Source organism: Sinohyriopsis cumingii, chromosome 8 (genome assembly GCF_028554795.1).
Source record: "Sinohyriopsis cumingii isolate HCF-2022 chromosome 8, ASM2855479v2, whole genome shotgun sequence".
NCBI lineage: Eukaryota > Metazoa > Mollusca > Bivalvia > Unionida > Unionidae > Sinohyriopsis > Sinohyriopsis cumingii.
The window spans coordinates 37,848,329-37,866,700 of NC_142968.1; the positions used below are offsets into that span (position 1 = coordinate 37,848,329).

General features: G+C 35.8%; 1 protein-coding gene and 1 long non-coding RNA gene across 2 annotated transcripts in view; one reads left to right on the forward strand and one right to left on the reverse strand.

Annotated features, from left to right (window-relative positions):
* Positions 1–18,372, reverse strand: part of LOC149793311 (BOS complex subunit NOMO1-like) — a 185,666-nt gene that overhangs the window by 102,629 nt on the left and 64,665 nt on the right. The window lies entirely within an intron of this gene.
* LOC149793312 (uncharacterized) lies at positions 13,893–17,213 on the forward strand. Its single transcript, XR_016422549.1, has 2 exons — positions 13,893–13,961; positions 16,923–17,213. It is a non-coding gene; the product is annotated as an uncharacterized LOC149793312 (long non-coding RNA).

Sequence of the window (18,372 nt, forward strand, 5' to 3'; positions counted from 1 at the left end):
TTGGTTGGGATGGCAGAAAGACCATAGGATTACTCCATATTTGACAGCTAAGTACGATGTTGTCAAAAGAATTAAAAAATTCCTAACAATTCAGTTGGACTCGTATACTTGATTCATAGTCAATGAACAGGTTCTAAAATTGATGTGTTTATTTTGGAGCTATGTTCCTCCATCACATTCAAGATTTGGATATACCAAAGGTGAAATTAGTACAGTTGCATCCTAAACAACTATCGTGGCTACTTCAAATGTTATTTAGTGTGAGACTTTAATGCAAGAACTTGTAGCTTCAGTGATTTTTGGGTTAAAATAATTAATTTCTTCTCAAACAACTCAATTTGGCACAGATTATATTTTTTTTTAATGATACTGTGAGAATTCTTGATGTGTAAAAATTGCACAAGAAATGAACAACATCAGATCAGAAAATTACTACCACTAGGAAAATACTGATAGGAATATAAAGAAATAATGATATTATTATTTAAGTAGAATATGTGGTGACAATACAAGCGCTAGTTCTACAACTTTGCAAAATACATCTTGTACAACTTTTCTGTTGTTTCTAACAACACTGTAATGTAATAAGGCAATAATTTCTGCCCACTTTTTACTTCAGTCCCTTGCTAATTAATAGTTTTAGATTTTACAACAGTAAGCACATTTTACTTTTTGACAATAACACATCATTACAAATATTTAGATTGCAAGAAAATAGAAGTTACAATTTTATTAAAAGCACTGGTACCAGTAAGACTAAAGGAGATGGTAAAAAAAAAGAATCAGGATGAACAGATTAGTAGTGTAGTAAAGAATCCATATATCAGAATGACATCAAGTATTTTTTCATCAATTTCATCATTAGTTAATGACACTGCTTAAAAATGTAGTGTACTAGATAATAGACTTTTTTAGTTATCCAATTTGTAATACAATTACCAAATGATGGTTTGGAACCAAGTGCCAAAACGTCTGCAGAAAATACAACCATGATCAAAATATACAAAGGAAGAACCGAACACAAACAGGACAAATTTTATCCATCTTGCTTTGAGTTTACACAGATCAGCCAGTCTCTTATGTTTAATGTCATTTAATTTTTTGCACACAGAGAGCATATACTTCATTTGGTCATACACCTGCATGATAGAAAAGTTTGTCTCTTTATTCTTTGTTGCCATAGTGGTTCTGCCAACTAGAGATCTACACACACTTAATTATGCTGTATGGGGATTCTCTGATGTTCCCTATGAGCATTAATCTGTTAATTGTTTCTGAATTTAGTATGATCCTCCTCCTCTGTGTATGAATATTATTCTGTGCTGTGAACTCCTTTCATTGCCTGCTGTCTGAAACACATATGCATAACTAGCTTGAACAAGTTACTATTCTTTATGGCTGTGCAATTTTCAACATCTCACAGGTATGGCCCCATGGGTATTCTCTCTTGGATATCTCTGCTCCAAAAAGAAAAGTTTTGAACCAAAGGTCTTGTTAGGATTATAAAACTAAGAGTCCATGCCTCCCATTTTGGTAAAAATATGAGTCCCACCAGCAAAAGTTGCAGTCCCCTCCCAGAACACTGCAGATTATAAGAACTATTGGTTGCCATTGAGTTTAATTTCAACATTCATTCACTGACATAGCTTTTGTTTGTCCATCAGAATTTGTCTGAATTTTTCGATCTAAGGAAGGTCTTATTCAAAGCACTAAGCTAGGCATCACACACTTTCTTACACTTGGCTACTGTCCCTTCCAAACTATTAGTTCTAGCAACTTTAGTACTCTCCTGAATCTAATTACAATCTTCCTCGGTTTACCGTTGAACCCCAAAATACTCATTCAAGTCTAAGTCTCAACATGTCATGATTCTGAAGTCACGTACACTGCTTATTCCATTACACTCGGAAATGAACACAATAATGAAAGCTAAAGTTGCTTATTTGATGTACTGTTATAAATGACCACATGTACATCTCTGGGTCTTTCTGCCTCTGAATTCAAGTACTGTAAATATCAGTAGATTTTTCCCACCCAGCTGCACGTCAAAGCCTTTGATCTTGCCACTCAGCACTGCAGCATGTTCTTTTGATGTACTCTTATAATGGTGACGACCGGGGGGGGGGGGCTTTTAGCCACTAAATTCTATCATTGTAAATATCAGCACAGCTAACAGATAACATTTTCACAATATGCAGGTGTTTGAAGCAGGACTGGCAAGTCTTTTAATTTTACCGCCCACTTAAATAAAAAAATTGGCATCCAAATATGCGTGATTATAAGCGTTTCCGAGACCTCTGTCAGTTTTCACTAACACGAACTTTACCAAAGATTCATTTCCTTGAATCAGTGCTTTGCTGCCTCTTATGCCAGATTTTTCTCTTCCATAATGCTGTATTAGGGTTTAAATCCAACATTCCCATAGTCTGCTTGTTCAGACATAGGTATCTTGCATAAATATAACCGACATATTGTCCATCCCATAATATTAATAATAATGAGGACTTTGTATAGCGCCTAATCTTTAGAAGCTCTAAGCGCTTTACAACATTAGACAACACCTATAAGATAAAAAAACATATAATAATATTATTACAAAAACAAACACCATGAAATAAGAAAAAACATTAAAAAATAAAAAACATGCTGAGAATATTTCAGGTAGGAAACATTATTAGGTCTTTAAGTTTGTTCTTGCAGTCGAAATAAGTTGAGTTTTGAGAGCACTCTTGAATGTGATCACTGTTACTTTGTGTCTAAGTTCAGTGGGCAATTCATTCCACACTGCTGGGCCCTGGTATGCAAAAGAATGCTGTCCATATGACTTTGTTTTCATTTTGGGAATAATGAGTATACGATTGTCAGAAGAGGAGCGTAAGCATCTTGCTGGTGTGTACACATGGGTGAGATTAGATAGGTGTGTCGGACTAGAGTCCGACAGTGAAACATAGCACAGAGAACAAATTTTGTGTTTGAATCTGGATCGAATGGATAGCCAGTGTAGGGTACAGAGCAGTGGGGAGGTGTGCTCTGATTGTGGTACTCTAAGTATGATCCGAGCAGCTGTGTTTTGAACTTTTTGAAGTTTCTGGACTAGATATTGAGATGAACCAGACAGAACTGAGTTACAATAGTCCAGTCTTGAAAGTACTAATGAACACAAGTGTTTTAGTGGCATCAACTGAAAGATATTTGCGAATTGAGCTGATGCGTCTCAGCTCAAGATATGTAGCCTTGCATATGTTCATGACATGTTGGTGCAATGTGAGAGTAATGTCCAGAGTAACACTTAGGTTTCGTACTGACTGTGTGAATTTAATGTTGGCATTGCTGATATTTATTGTTTGAGGTAAAGGATGTGAATGAGAAAGTCTTTGTGTTGTGTTCAGAATGGCCTCAGTTTTATCATCATTCATCTGCAGCTTGTTTACATGTCATCCATGATTTCACATCAGAAATGCACCTCTCTACACCTTGGATGGTAGCATCAACTTCAGTTGGGTGGCTAGATTTGTATATTTGGGTGTCATCAGCGTACAATTGGTGAGACACTGGATGATGATCTATGACACTTGAGAGCGAATGAGTGTACAGAATGAAGAGAACAGGTCTAAAGAACAGACCCATGTGGAACACCACAACATAGATCAACTGGGCTGAAGTGTATTCCATTTGCAGATACAATTTGTGTCCTGTTGACCAAGTAGGACTTGAACCACAGTAAGGCTATATCATGTATGCCAAATACATGCTGGAGACAGTGAAGTAATATATCATGGTCTATTGTGTCAAATGCTGCAGACAAATCAAGGAGGTTGAGGACTGTAATCTTTCTGCTATCCAACGCAAAGAGAATGTCATTAACTACTTTTAGAAGAGTAGTTTCAGTACTGTGGCAAGGCGATATGCAGATTGTACATTGCTAAAAAGACTGTTTGAATTTAGATGAGATACAAGCTGGGATAGAACAACCTTTTCTAAGATCTTTTATATGAATGGAAGATTAGAAACTGGGCGGTAGTTTTTTAAATTGTTATGGTCTAGTGTTGGTTTCTTCAGCAGAGGCTTTACAATAGCAGTTGTGAAAAATGATGGGAATTCCCCGGATGAGAGAGAGGTAATAATAACATCAGTTAGTGAAGGCAATACTGGATCTAAGCACTCAAGCAGCAGTGATGTTGGAATTGGATCACGTTCACACGACTTTGGTGCACTCTTCATCACGATTGTACGTACGAAATCCATAGAGACAGGTTCAAATGCTGCTAATGGTTGCCGCTCAAATTCTGTATCCCAACTGTATGGTGACGACAAGTCAATTGAAATTGTGGTGTCAAGCTTATCTCTAATGGTCTGTACTTTGTCACGGAAGAAATTTACAAACATGTCCGGAAGGTCGACTGGAGAGAAGGTAGTTGGAAGTGGTGATGATTTGTTCCTTGACATTAGCTTGTTAGTAATCTCGAAGAGCTCTTTGCAGCTGGAACTTTCCATGATCTTAGTAGTGTAGTGGGCTGATTTCGCTGCATGGACTAAATCTGTGACATTCTTCTTAGCAACTTCATAGATTTGCTTATGAATAGTGAGTCTGGTGGAAAGCCAGAGCCTCTCAGCTTTACGGCGGTCTCTTTTAGCAGTGCGAAGCTGGTCCCTAACACTGCTATACCATGGAGAACACTTTTGAATTGATACTCTGCACTTGGTAGCAGAGGCATGTTTGTCAAGCAATGAACACAGACAGTTATCGAGTTGTTCTGCAGTAGGAGGTAAGCAAGTTGTTAGGTTAGCTTGGATGTCATGCATTAGTTTGGTTCTATTTATGATACAGAGGTTTCTCTTAGTAGCAGATAAAGGTGGAGGGTTAGGGACTGATACGTCAAGATGGCATATAATGCAGAGGTGATCTGATGCAAGGTCATGGGATACCAGGGAGGACCGTAGAATGTTATCAGGTCTATGAAGAATCCAGTCTAAAATGTGACCATGTTTATGGGTGGGTTGGTTAACTGACTGTTTGAGGTTGATAACATTAATGGAATCTATGAGTTTTGATGTATTTGAGTTTCCAGGACAGTCAAAGTGAAAGTTTAAATCTCCAAGAATAATCAGGTTGCCATCTATCGAATTTCCATAGTCCAGGTGATTCGGAAACTGCTCCTGAAAGAGAGAGTCAGCCAGCTTGTTTTTTCTACTAGGAGGAGGGCGGTATAGGCAGAAAAAATGGACTGACCTTTGCTCCAGTGTGAGTGTGGTTTGACTAGTTCAAACGATGTGTGGTCGAAATTGAATGCTCTGGTGTAGTTGAGACGTTTTATCATGGAGTTCTTTGTGATGACAGCAATTCCACCTCCGCGAGAATTATGGGGGAACGATTTGATGGAGTAACCAGTGGGTGTTAGATCCGCACACTTGGGCTCATTGCCTGATGTTTTTAGCTATGTTTCTGTCAGGAAAATTATGTCAACATTCTGGTCGTTGACAAAATTAATTACTTCTGTGCGCTTTTCCAGAGGTCCTACTGACTGGGCATTGAATAATGCAATGCGCAGAGGTTTTTCTTGGATAGTTGACACAAAGGTTGACAAATTAATAGGGATTTGAATTAGGTTATCTAAATTAATGGTCAAATTTTTTTTAAATGGTTGAGCCGAAATAAGGTAGATAACTGGGATTCTTCTTCCTGTTCTACGCCAGCCAGTTTTGAAATGTTTCTTTTTTCGCTTCTGTTTACATTTAGGTAATGATGAACGTAGTCCCAGTTCGTTTAGTCTAGAGCACAATGTAGGGTGGAGAGCCAAGGAGTGATCATTTAAATCAATTAATGTGGGTCCATCGTAGCATAAACAGGTTGACTGGCAAGTATCACGTGATGGCGGTTTGTTCAAAAACAGTGGAGCAAGACAGCTGAGAAAAAGTCTAATTGTTCTCATTTCCAAAACAAGGAGATGAAGAAACACATACGAATTTAACAGACAATACATAATGAACAAAATAACGAAGATGAAAACAGGCAACAGGCACAAATATCATGAAAACGGCACTAAAAAACAGAACAGCTGCTTCAAGCCGGTTAAGCGATAGCGACCATCTTGTCTCATTCTCCCATACATCAGACTCGCACTCAACATCAATTTTGGGCTCAAAATCACACACTGGTATTTCCAGTGACATTTTCCCAATGTCCAACAGACCGATATACATGAAATTCATTGTCATCATAGCTATCACCAGCCAGTATTTGCCAACTGAAAATGTCGTCTGAAGACAAACCGTGCTGTGATTTTGGTTTGCTGTGTGGCCCTTATTCGAAACACACATTTGTAAAACTTCAATGATGAAAGTAAGGCTAAAACTACCATAAAATGCTTGGTCCAGGGCCAAATGAACCAATCAAATTTAGTTTTAGTTTAATAGCCATTCATGTTGAACCGAAGTAACCAGATATCTGGATGTCGCATCAAGTGCAGTGAGACAGCTGCAGCAGCATGAATTACATCACGAAATACACTTTTAAAGTTAAAAGTTTCATAAAAATTGCATACTGCGCAAAGCACATTTATTATATCTGCAACAGTGACGTAATTTGCTGAACACGTATCATTGCTTTAAAAGTACACGAGTTCATAGAAATTACGTGCACTCGTGTGTACCGGCATTGATTGATTGATTGGATTTACGTCGCGTGTGCCCAGAGGAGCATGTACGACGGGTTTATTCCCGCACAGCGGGAAGCTAAATGTTCCTAGGAGATGGAATTAGTGCCACATCCCCCAGACGTGTATGTGCTCAAGAAGCACTGCTAATTTAGCCGTCATGTCGTAGGACTATATGTCAGATCCATGTTTTATTCATGTTCGACCGCTATGATGTGGTTAGATGCGATTTTAAATATATATTGTTTTTCTTGTTCTGACAAACCCACCAGCGATTTCTCAATTTGTTAACACAACCCACGACAGAAGTGATTTTCCTAACCAACCTTCCACTGTCAGAATCAAAATAGTTTGAAACACAACCTCCTACAGAAGTTTTTTTGAAGTGCCGTCCCCGGGGGGATATATGTTTTACTGGAACAGCCCTTACATGCTGGCTTTGTTTTGATCAACAACTTGGGGAAGTGTTTGTTGCATTAAAAAATCAATTAAAAGAGACCTATGTTGTTCTATCACTTTGAATATGTCTTTTGTATCAAATCCAGCAAGGGAGATACACAGAAAAAGTTCATACAGTTGAGAAATCTACAGGAATTTTCTCAGCGGCAGAGAAATCAAGGAGTAACACAAAAAAATTAACTCAGTTTTCAAAATGTGAAGTTACCACCATGTCAGCTAATTCTGCACATCAGGTAATTCTGTGCAACAATACATTATTTCTGTAAACATTGGATCACATGTTATTTTTGTTCAAAAATCCATTTTGTATCAAGAAAGAATGATCGTACTTTAATTAAGGAAGTGATATTCATAAAGTGTAAAAAAGTATCCTGCATTTCGACTCGAAATGCATATGAAAATGTGATTTCTAAATGTCAACATGAAGACAAACTCCGTGACCTTCTTGAAACGGTAACCCAGAAAATCCAATTTACTATGTATCTTTTAGAATCATACAAATAAATACATTATATAAAAGAGGTAAATGTATACCTTAAAACAATACTGCATTTTAATCCAAGTGTCCAATTTTGCAAGAAGTTGTCCCACGCGTACAAAATCGTCTGCTACCCAATGTGTCAACTAAATTCTTTAGTAATTTTTTCACCATCAATAAGACGTAAACACATTACATCCTATTCATTGTTGTTTCTCTTCCACATAATAGCTTATTTTTTAAAAAACATTGAACTTTACTAACTTTTTTTACAAGATTGGTTTAGCCTGCTTAATATCTCTTGCCAATTATTGGCATTTTTACCTTGAATTTTGTAAAACTAGCTATAAACCTGACCTAATTACTTGACTGAACTGCTGACAGAAACAGTCCAAAGTAATGTATTCCATATCTATAGCCTGCTGGAGAAACATTACATCTTTTCAATGCTGTGAGCATAATAGGCTGCCATATCGCGAGTCAGGAAATCACGGGGATGGTATCCCCTGTGTCCAAAATTAACATTATTTTGAACAGAATCTTCCGGTGACAATTGCCTATTTTCAAATGGTAAGCATTGCTGTATTTTATTTTCATCAATCAGTCACATTTGGTATGCGCTTTGCTTCAATATTGGAGACGGAAACCTTAAGTGCACAGAAATGCCCGAAAGCATTGTATATTTGTCAAGCGTGTCATGAACAGCAAGTATTATTGTGTTCAAATTTACGTTGCTTTAAATTTGTAGACCCATTAAATTCATGCTGGTAATGATTAACCTTTGTGATCTTTTTTCAATGTACATCTACCACAATCAAATCTATCTATTTATCTATCTATCTATCGTTCGTTCGATCAACAATGTTTCTCGAAAAGTGTGTCAATCTTTTCTATTAAAAAAACCTGTCTAATTTGGATCAAACAATAAAACTAGAACGTATCCAATTCAACACACAAATTAGTGACGTAGTACACAATGTGTGAAGTGGTACATGTGTTAAGCGAACGGAAACCATGTGGAATAATGTTTTTGATGATCTCCTCAATATACTGTTAATTTATCCTGAAACTAATGTTGCTCTATGAGGAAAAAATAAACAATGTACACCGTTATGAAGAGATATTTATTTACAGTTAATCTCAGCATGATTATAAATTGAGTATTCAACACTACAACTTGCCAACCCACCCCCACCCCCCTTTTGCCTTTATGTCGACCCCTTTATTGGTTTTGGCTTCTTTTTATAGGTCCCTCGATAACTAGCACCTCACTTATAGTGCAGTCGATGTTTTTGGACCTTGATGTGCGCAAGTTATTGAGGGAGACGTATATATATATATATATATATATATATATATATATATATGTATGTATGTGTCTGTGTGATTTTTTTTATGTCTCAATGCAGAACTTTGCATTAAAATCTGAAATAAACATACAAATCAGCCATCTGATGGAGATTGTTTCTAGTCAACTGTTTTTAGTCAACAATGAGTTCATAAATGGCTGACAATAAAAACTGAGCTCTTTAGTGTTCTTTGAATGAGGTAATTAAACATCAAGCACCTTAGACTTCTCTGTATGAGCGGCAACTAAAGATGCCAACAGGTACCCAAGTATTCAGGTACTCACATACTGAAAATAACCCAGGTAATAAAATGAACAACCAGGTACCTGTTAAAAAAAAAAGTTTTCCAAGTTTAGATCGAGATAAAGAATAATGATTTACAGCTCAAGGCTCGTATCATGTGTGCATTTATTCATCATCACAGGAACTTGTATGTTCGCTTACAATTTACTTATCGTACATGTACAATATAATAATACAAGGGAGGACACTTCTCTCCTTTCTCAAGCAACCTATCTAAGAATCACTGCTGATATTTCAAGCTAGATCAACCTAACTTTGTGCCTGCCCATGGTTCGTACACAATTTTTCTTACAATTTAAATGTGCTTGTTTTGAGATCCAGATGACATAACTTGTCAGTACCTGTCATCAACAGCGACAGTAAATATTGATTACAAAATATTCAATGAAATAAATATTTAATACATACTATGTATCAAATAAAACAAAGCGCAATAGAAATGTTTGGTTTAATTAATGCCTTTTTTGCCTCAAGTTTATGGTCCTGGACAAGTGTTAGCTATTCATGACTGCTGTACACATGTTCATTTACGGGACCTTTTAATTAGAGGGAAACCCCAAGACAGATATTTTTGTCACAGCAATGGCAACTTAAAAACTTGACATCCATAACATGCACTTCTAATACCATGTTATGAAAAACTAAACAGAATGAAATTTTTCACTGAAATATTTAAATATAAGAGAAATAATCTTTCTTATTTAATAACACTGAGAAAAAAATCTTTGTTATTTAATAACACTGAAAAAAAATCTAATAACAATTCACCATGTGTGTACATGTGGCAATTTTTACCTGAATTTTACATGAAACAGTTCCAAGAAAACAGATGGGTTTCTTAAATGTGAAACCACTTGTCATAGATTCATTCTATTTTGATACTACATATGCAGCGGACCAGCATAAATTGGAAATAAATGGCACCAGATATCATTAAAAACAAACATGATGTATCAATGAGACTGACAGATGTTATATGACTAAAAATGTTAGAGGAGAGGGATTTTGTTAAACTTAAAAACATGCTTCACCGGACGGTCAGAGGATAATACAACAATCATCATTTGTTGACTTAATGAGTATTCAGCGAAAGTTACTGTAGACATGTAGACTAGTTAAAGTGAGTGTTATGCATAAATAATTTATCTATTTCTTTTGTGTCTATAATCTTGTATTAACTACTAGTCCACATGGATTTAGCTGACTTGAGTCAAAAAATTTAACTGCAGTCCAGGTAAGTAGCAAAATTAAAAGTATGTTTTCATACAGTTTTCTGTAATTATGGCATGTAATATATATGTTGCTCATTTTATGCTCAGATTACACTTTTTTGCCACTTATATTAGCAATAATAATGTTTATACCTCTCTTGTGGGTTGGCAATGGTGAACCTACAACAAAGCAGTACAGGTTCACATTTAATACAATTTCCCTTTGATTGGGTACCTGGGTAACTGACCAGGGAAAATTTTAAAAACTTTGATATCTCTAGCAGCAACTGAACATTCAGCACTTTTTTGTATGAGTGGCAACTAAACATCAAGCACTTTAGACTTTTTTGAATAAATGGCAACTAAACATCAATCACTTTAGGCCTCTTTGTATGAGTGGCAACTAAACATCAAGCACTCGACCTCTTTTTATGAGGCCTAAAAAGTCTTCCTTGTGCCTTTTTATTCTGCTTGTGTCCTTCAGGAAATTTCTGTCCTTATATCCATATATCAGTATGCCCATTCCAAATCCACTTTAGTGTGATGGCAAAAAGTTGTTTGACTAAGAATGATTAAAATTATATACATTTGAAATTTTCCAACACTCTGACGTGATGGAAAATATGCTAATCAGAAGAGTTTCTGGTGTAATTTTACTAGCCACCTTAGAAGGCTTTCCACAGACAAGATGATTTGCAGGGGGGGGGGGTAGGTGCTTGTGTCCTTATTACTAGCTCACTGTAAATGGCTTTTCACAGGTGGGGGAGGGGTAGTTTCTTAGAGTTATTTGGTTTCTTTTTTTCTGGTGCAGTTTTGCTAGCTGCATATTGGCTTTCCAGAGTATAAATTATAGTTCAGTAATCTAAACCTGCTTTCTTCTACTTTCCATAGCATTATAAATGAAGTCTCCATACAAAACTTTGTTTTTTTATGGGTATAAAGAAGATTTTTGGGCTCAAACACGCTATCAGTGTAAACATCTGATCCATGCACTCTCCTTACTGAGGAATTTGCTAACTGTGAGCTCATAATTGTTTAGCATGCTGATGATGTTAGCAAAACACAGTTGGATGCACAGCAGGTGTTAACAACCAATGAGGCCTTTATATTAAATATCTGGCCAATCAAATAATGTAGAGAGAGAGAGAGAGAGAGAGAGAGAGAGCGAGTTGTAAATATTTTTAGTATGATGAGAATAAACTATTTTCTGATTTAAAGAAAAAAAAGGTAGACATTAATATGATAATGCTTTCCACAAATTCATATAGTGAACCAACTTGTTATCCATATGTTTAGAAAAAAGGGCTGGGATTATTTAAAGATTAACATGAAGAGCATATACCAGATTGTTCTCCTCCAAAACAGAAAGTAATATCAACATGGGATTTCCACCAAAAGACTTCTTATGATGTCTTGTTGGTCCTAAATAATAATGATGCCAATATGGATTCCAATATGTCCACCATAGTTAAATTGAAGATGGTGATATTGTTGAAGAATATCAGAGATGGCTACCACATTCAGCAGTTAAAAAGAAGTAATGAAATTGATTTCAAAACAAAATTTCAGCCTAGAGACTGTGACTGCCTTCATAAGAATATTTGTTCGATGTTTTATTTTTACACATTTACCTTTTCAACATATATTTTATAAGAAAAATATTTTAGCAAGATTATTTGAAAAAGATTAAAATTTATTTTAAAATCATATATTTTTTAATAAATTTGTTGCTTTGCTGGCCTTAGTTCCAGCAGAAGTGTGTGAAAAACCACTAGAGTTGAAATATATTCTTAATGACAGAGAGAGAGAGAGATTCGTTAAGATTAAGAACAAGAGCACTTTCTGAATGAACAAATATATGTCCAGATTTGGAAAAGTTACTGTTTTCCAAAACAAAAACACAAAGTAAATCTACTAGTTATCTTGAGTATTTTGATGAAAGTTTAAGGATCATGCAATCCTGGATATATGGATGAGTTGATTTATTAATAATATCGCACATGTCCTCCAAACGTTTCTTGTCTCTAGGCTTTGAAGTTTAGGATATGATTGGAGATGGTCTACCTATGTGTATAATAGTTTTAGCATGACGAACCAACCCTGACTATTAGGGCTTGATATTGAGTTTGGAAGTTGTTTCAAATACAATTTAAATATATATTCAATCAGTCCTAAGAGCACCCACATGAATTTGCTCAAATCTGAGAGTGGATTATCTCATCAGTTACAATTATCAGCAAATTAAACTTAACAAATATTACTACCTAATTAACCTGGCTCTGTGTGGTGGCTATGATAGTGCAGATGTGCCATTGTTGCTGTTTTTGTTGTTGTAGGGTTTAACGCCATTTTTCAGCACATGATAGGCTATACATGGCAGCCAGTATTAATTATTTAATTAATTAATTAATCGACCCACGAGAAGCTACTGGCGGATGTGCCATGCATACACATATACATACATACATACTCAAAGTTCTTGTCCATATGATGTAATCATTATTCTGTAGGACAGAAATGCAACCCCATTTCTGTCTACATCTGTTGTAAAAATTATTCCATCATAAATATACTTCTAATCAGAGTGCATGCAAGGAAATTGAGTGTTTCAAGAATAAAGGAAAGTATATCCCCCTCCCACTTGTATTATGGAGAAAACTCAGGTTTGGTAAAGTTATTTTATAATTACTTCAAATGGAGAGACAAATCCCTTGTGTGAAAAGATCAAAGTTTACAGCTGTTGAGATAGCAGTTACAGAGAATGGCAGAGCAGTTCTTTTGCCTGACATAGCAAGACACATGTGGGTTATGTTGGACTATATTTGTACAATTAACTAGTGTCTGAGAACTGATGATGTGAGTATCAAACTAAATGTCAGCACCTGTTGGGTAATGAATGGGATCCCAATTGGCTCTCTAGTTGTAAAACAATTCAGAAGGGTAAGGACTGGATAAAATCCAATTACTCACATTAGATATGCTAGATGTGGTTCATGCAATGCCCAATGCTTTGTATTTTAACTGCTTATATCTAGCAGTAAATGTAAACATATGGCTTATTAAATGGGTTAGTATTATAAGCTGCCTGAAGTAAATCCTTGAATGTATTGCCATATAACACTGAAATGGTCAGTGAAACAGACTTGGACTTTGATGAAGTAGGCAATTCCATGGAAAACTATTATGAAACTGAAAGTAATAATGCTTTAGGAACCTCATTAATGGAAAATTATGTGTGGCAGGATAATGCTATATCCAAAAGTATTGAAGTTCTGGGTACAGCACTTACTGACAAATTGGGAAGTTCTTTGCAAGAAGATCTGTCAAAAAGACATGATGCTTCAGATACATCAGTTGCAGAGGAACACAACACTTTTCAAGATGACAACATGACCAAGATGATGTTGATGGATTTGGATCATCAATAACTTCTACAAAACCAGCATATTCGAGGAGTTGCTTCATGGATATCCAGATGGAAAACCCATCATTTACTGAAGGTATCAAGGTATGTAGCATCTTAAATGTTATACCACAAAATATTTATAAACCTTAAAATAAATGCAATGTATCTGAGGATTTTATCTATTCTGCTTGTAATTAATTGTAATATCTACCATTTTTTTTCTTCAGATGTAGCAGTTACCAGTTACATTATTTTATATGATTCTTCAATATCCTACTTCTGATTAAAATTTAGTATAATTTATTGTTTAACCAGGTGGTGTGGAACAATACGTTTTGTAGATGTAGGTATGTGTAGAATTTTTACAGTTCTTATTGTGCCATTAATATAAGCACATCACAGCAATACAGAAATAAATGTTAGTCTGTTGATGTAGCTTCCAATTCTAGCATGCAATTTAAGCCTCAAAACGGGGAGAGTGACACAACTGAATGCACTTATCCACTTAAATGTTCACTTCATCATATAAAGATGTTCATGATCTTAGTTATCCTCAGTTTTCATGTGACATCAAATGTAAGCAAGTTGCCAAGTGGTCATAAGCGCTCTCCATTACGGATCACTGCCATCTCACCCCTGTCTGTGTGGGTTCAAGTCTTGGATTCGGCTAATGTGGGTATGTGTGAAAGCTTGCCAGTAGTTTCTTGTGGGTCGGTGGTTCTTACCGGGGTTTTTCCGGGTTCTTCCCCCACCATTAATACTGGCCACCATGTATAGCCTTTCATGTGCTGAAAAATGGCATTAAACCCAACAACAAATGTATGCACTTTATCCAGAATTGCATTTTAGCAAGAAATATGTTTGTTAATTAGTTATGACATTATTTGCAGCTGGAAGATAGGGCATGTGGTGATGCTCAGGGTTTTAGTGTCATTTAAAAAAGCCGAAACAATTCTAATTTTCTTGCATTTTGAAGATAAAATGTTCACTGATGAATCATTATAGTTATAAAGTGTGTTTTACTGATGTTTATGTTCTTGTACCAAAACATAAAGTAAAATAAAAGAACAAAAAAAAAAATTAAACTTATACATTTTATAACAAAATTTAACTCTAAAGCCTACGATTTAAGCATATAAATCTATGATTTAAGCATATATAATTACACCTTTGATGATACATGCAAATCGAATAAGAGCAAACAATTAAGAACTTACAGTAACTCCAAGCTGCTGGGAAAAGCTATGCAAAATGTAACAACATGCTTACAGAAGGCAAAACAATGTGTGAATTACTGTCTAAAAATGATAACAGAAACTGATATCAAACAAGCAAGATATTGATACTGAACAATTGTTTTGAAAGCAGAGTTGAGTGCTTTTTTTGACAAAATAGCTGATGGGAAGGACAAAAAAGGAATGTTTCTTATTTTACTGATGGTGGAAAACGTGTGTGTATGCATGTATGTGTGATTTGGATTTTTAACATAGGTCTAACACTTTTTCAGTCATATCGCTACGATGTCTGGAGAGTGACAGTTTATAGTGATGTTTAGCACTGGGGCATCATGCCGCAGACATGTTGCATGATGTCCCCACCCAGTCATAGTAACCTGGCATGCAGGCCGACCAGTCGCAACACTAACATCTTTATGCTGATCGCCAAGCAAGGCAGATGTTAGTGCTGTACCATATTTGTAAGTCTTTGGTATGACTCGACCGGGGATCAAACCCATGACCTCTCGTATACGAGGCAGATGCTCTAACCACTAGACCACCAGAGCGGTTGATGGAAAGCTTGTTTGTGGATTTGCTTCAGATGTTTGTATAGGATTGACAAACATTTCTATTACAAATACATAAAGAAATCTAAGGGTGGCACAATTTCAGCTGGATACAGAAAAGAGAGTGGTAAAGGACAAGGAAGAGAACATGCAATATCTTGGCTTCAGGATTATGCATACCACCATGCTGACAGAATGACAGTTAATGGTGATATGATGCTGCCTTAGAAATCTAAAAAATTAACAATATACGAGCAGAATCTGCATGAAAAAACAAATGATCCATGCAGTTAGTTGGTCAACATTTTTGGACATGTGGAATCTTAGTTTTCATCACCTGAAGTTACAACAGGTTAGGAAATTTTCTTAGACTGATTTAATTAACTTGACTTGTTGTATAATTGCCATAGTTCATATGCAGATTATGTGACAAATCATCACTGCAATGACTCTAACTCTCACATATAATGTTCATCATGAGAGAATGGACATTACTGTCCATGTGAAATCTGAAGTCTATTGGCCTTAATATCAAGTGTTGTTTTGCAATTGCATGCAGTTTAATGTTTATCATTACTACAAAGTAGTCAGGAACTTGACACAATCTTTCAACTTCTGGTCTAACAGATACTGAATGTAAACTGGGTAAATCAAATAATTTAATATTAAATCGAACAAGGCCATCTTGAAAATATTCTCACTACTAAATATTACAAAATATTTTAGAAGTTTATATTCAGTTTTCATAATAAATGTATTATTCTGCTTTTTGTAAAGGCAGATATTATATGATCCTGCCAAGACATTAAGAGGTTAGTATTAAGATTGCTTGATCTGGTGTCAGGATAATGTGACTGGGTGGGACATCATGCCCCAACATCTATATAAACTGCCACACTGTGGGCATTGTAGCGATATGACTGAAAAATGATTAAAGCTACTTTAAAAATCCAAATCACACACAGACATTTATGATCCAGCCTGTCCATCCATCTATATGTATGCTGATACATACATACTTAATGTAGGTTCTTAAGAAATGCAGGTGGAGATCTGAAAGATGGCATACGTAATAGGCTTCATAACTACACACTTGGGTCTTCCCATTCTCCAGTGATGCCCTTGGGTAAGCTCCTGGAAGCTGTTGAGAGCACCCTATAACCATATATTGTTTTAAAGGTCATATTGTATGCTATGTGCATGGTGGATCAAAATAGCATTAACAAAATTTCCACACCAGTGTCTGCAATGTTTTCAAATAAGCTATTTTATCTTTTCAGAAAACTGATGAGGACAAAATTCTGTATTAGTGGAGACAATGACTCTATGCGTAGGCTATATGTTGAAAAGAGATCGATGGAAGAGCAGAACAGAATTTATATGAAACTAACAGCCTCCTAAGGAAAGAATTACCCAAATATCTGCCTTATATGGAAGAACTACCAGAAATAACAGCATGAGATGCTAGTGACATTTTAATTCTATTACATGAGAAAGAAATTGTGCATTACATTACTGTTGAAAATATCTATATTTCATGATGATTAAAATGTTGTGTACAAGTACTTCAATATACTGAATATCTTCTAAGTTCTATAAATAGCACCTTCAACAATCTAAACTAGACTGTATTATTACTGGCCATACTATTAAACCAGGTTTGTTGATGACAGCTTCAGAACAATGCCGTCTCCTAGGAACAACATTTTTACAAAAGGATTTCAAGTATAACAATGTAGAAATGCTACATTTGCAAGTAATATTATGTTATCAGAGAGCAATGTAGTATTGTTACTACATCAGGTTTGGAAATCACAAAACCAGTGCCCTAGAAATAGGGTATTGTTACTACATGGGTTTGCTGAAGAGCTATGTAGTATTGTTACTACATCAGGTTTGGAAATCACAAAATCAGTGCCCTAGAAATAGGGTATTGTTACTACATGTGTTTTGGGGGGTAGCTATGTAGTATTGTTACTACATCTGGCTTGGAAATCACAAAACCAGTGCCCTAGAAATAGGGTATTGTTACTAAATGGGTTTGAGGGAGAGCTATGTAGTATTGTTACAAAATCTGGCTTGGAAATCACAAAACCAGTGCCCTAGAAATAGGGTATTGTTACTACATGGGTTTAGGGGAAGGATATGTCGTATTGTTACTACATCAGATTATGAAGAAAACAAATCAGTGCCTAGAAATAGGGTATTGTTACTACATGTTTTTGGGGGAAGGCTATGTAGTATTGTTATTACATCAGATTTTGAAGAAAACAAATCAGTGCCTAGAAATAGGGTATTGTTACTACATGGGTTTGGTGGAGAGCTATGCAGTATTGTTACTACATCTGGCTTGGAAATCACAAAACCAGTGCCCTAGAAATAGGGTATTGTTACTACATGGGTTTGGGGGAAGGCTATGTAGTATTGTTACTACATCAGATTTTGAAGAAAACATATCAGTGCCTAGAAATAGGGTATTGTTACTACATGTGTTTGGGGGAAGGCTATGTAGTATTGTTACTACATCGGATTTTGAAGAAAAATCAATGCCTAGACATAGGGTATTGTTACTACATGGGTTTGGCGGAGAGCTATGTAGTATTGTTGCTACATCAGGTTTTAGAGATCACAAAATCAGTGGTGGGAAATAGGATATTGTTAATGTATGTGTTTGGGAATTAACCATGTAGTATTGTTACTAGTACATTTACTAGTACAGCATGATTCACT